The following is a 3,126-nucleotide window of genomic DNA, read 5'->3' on the forward strand; positions in this document are numbered from 1 at the left end:
ATGAGAATGAGATCTATCATCATTGTTGTCCTAGTCCGACGATATAGACATGTCGTACTCGTCATCTTGTTGTTGGGAACTACCACCGCCCCTCCCCCCACCTTGATGCATTTCAGCAAGTAGCATGGTCATCCTATGATCTTCTTCTATCTATAAATATTATATAAGTTGAAGTTTTAATTAGGAACACAAAAAAAATTTAAAAACTCAATCTTATGAAATTATGAATTGTAAAAATAATTTTATTTTTTAGAACTTACTTGCATGCGTTCAGCCGCCACTCGGGAAACCTCTTCCATAACTTCTCGGAGACTAGGTCGCCTTGATTTTGAGGGACGACTACTTTGATCTTGGGCAATTCCTTTGCCCCGATCACCACGTCCTGGTACACCACGAAAAGAAGACATAGTGCTAAATGAAAGTAGTATGGAATATGGAGTATTGAATAAATGGTAAATTGCGAACACAACAACAAATATAGTAGTAAGTAGTAACTAGTAAACAACTTGAGCAATTAGAGAGAATGAGTAGAGAAGAATAGAGAAATTGAGATTGAGAGAAGGAAATCCTTATTAACACAAGAATGGGGTGAGTAAAAATGATGGGGGAAGTAGGGTATTTATAGGAGTAAAATTGGAAGAAATAAAAAAATATATTTCAAATTTCAAATTCGGCCGGTTTAGCGCTTGAACCGGCGGTTCAGTCCACGGTTTCTGACGAAACCGGCGGTTTCTGACCGGTTTTCAGGACTATACACTACCACCTATGCTCTGCCACCTGAAAAAGCACCTGAACCGTCGGAAGCCGACAGTTCAAACCGGCGGTTTCTGACGAAAACCGGCTGTTTGCGTCAGAAACCGCTGGTTTTTCTGCACACCTAGCCTGACCTAGCCGGAATCCCACCGTTGGAACCGTTGAACCGCCGGTTTGAACCGGCGAACCACCGGTTTTGAACTGCCGGTTACAGTTCACGATATTCCCAAACCTGAACCGGCGAACCGCCAGTCGGTTTGAACCGTCGGCGCTGGTTCCGGTTCATGAACCGCCGGTTAACCGGTGGTCCGGTTTGATTTGTGTATGTGTACGTTTGGCCCCACAGCCCCCGTCGCTCTCGGTAACCTTTTTAACCCTCTCACTCAATTGACGTTGTTGGATTCTCAAGTCTCAACTCCCATCCATCGTCTCTAATCATTACAGCATCTCCAAGGGGAGAAGGTATATTCATCATTTACCTTCTCAAAAAGGTTATTATACATTCTTAAAATGTAATGGACTCCAAGGAAAGAAGGTAAATTGAAAAGACAAACAAAATAACTAACTTTTTACCTTTTCTATCAAGAAGCGGTAAAGATACCTTCTCAAAATGAAAGAATGTATAATATCTCTTCAAATACCCTTTCCATTGGAGCATGAAATTTTACGAAGAAGAGGTAAATGTGATAGTTATTTCTCTTTACCTCTCCATTTACCATTTCCCTTGGAGATGCTCTTAGTCAGTTGTATCTACATCCAAATACTATTATTACAAAATTACTATAATTACAAATACTATAATTACAAAAAATTATACATATTAATTATATATACAATTTTTTTAAGTAAAAAAATCACATATTAATTATATCAACGTCCAAATACTATAATTACAAAAATTCTAACTCTATACATATAACCATAAACATCAAATATCACAAACAATTTCATATCCAAATCCATATGCCTCTCTGTTACATTTATTATTATGTGACAAATCAAATTTGGTATCTGCCCGGAATTTCTGTATGACGCGAAGGTCCTATATAATTGGACTCATATGTCCCTTTGTATTTGACACATTCCCTCTGTAATTGGACTCATAGATCCCTCTGTATTAGACCCATATGTCGCTCTAAAATTTCAGATCCAGTGCAGGACAATCACGGATCCTATTTAATCAAATGATAAATGTAATTCCAATGCCATATGTCAAAAATATCCATTGTACCAATCATATATCTACATCATGTTATACCATTAATATCAAATAACACATAATCATATCAGGTTCATATCATATAATCCAAATATTCAAATCAAGTTAATACATAAAAATCAGCTAACATATTAAAATTAAAATTGTGATTCATACACACCTTATTACCATAGGACAAGAGATAATATATTCTTTCTTTTGATTCAGCAGCTTAGTAATAAGGACAAGAGATAATCTATTCTTTCTTTTGATTCAGCAGCTCAACAATTCGTACTACTTCTTATTGACATACCGATACTTTTCTTATATAAAAACATCTCTCATTTTTTGTACATCTTGTATTTATAATGTGAATCAAACTCCTTAACCGCCTCATTTTGCATCAGTTAAATTCTATCGACCCCAAAACCTCTTTCCTACACCTAATATATTTTTAGAAAATTGTATATTATATCCTCTAAGCTATACACATATAGCACGTACGTATCCTCAAAATTGTATGCGTATATTACCGATAACTTTGTGTACTATGATAATATTTCACTTTTTTATATATTATTTAATATATTCTATTATTCTATTTGGTCAACGAAATATGCAATATTTCATAGTGATTAAACACCAAAAGCAAATATATAAATATCAATAATATCTTCTTATGCTTACACGTATATACATGCTTCAATACAAAGATTCACACAATCACTATTTTATAGATATATAAAACTCCCTTTTTTTCCAAATTATCAAATACTATTACTCTTTTTGATATCTCTATAATATCTTTATTGTACAAATAACTGTAAAATATACAAAATAATGTACGTTCGGATTAGGGACGTTGCTCTATATAATTTGGCCGATTTTAACCCAAGTTACATTTTGTAGCCATTATATTACAAATCATAAAAGTGTTAAGAGGGGTGAGGCTTTGCCTCTTAAGGCAATAGAGCCCCAACACCGGTTGGCCGCATGCGGTGGTTTTTTTGGGACGCTGTTGCAAGGGGAGAAGGGGGAGCGATGGGCGGAAATTTCTCGGCAGACGGCGGGATTTCCGGCCCTATTGTGACCAGTTCCCAATCTGTTGCGGACTTCAATTTTTGTTCAATTACATTTTTCCATCTATAAATACCATTATTCACCTTGTTATCATC

The sequence above is a fragment of the Salvia splendens genome, chromosome 1, assembly GCF_004379255.2.
Source record: "Salvia splendens isolate huo1 chromosome 1, SspV2, whole genome shotgun sequence".
Taxonomy (NCBI): Eukaryota; Viridiplantae; Streptophyta; class Magnoliopsida; order Lamiales; family Lamiaceae; genus Salvia; species Salvia splendens.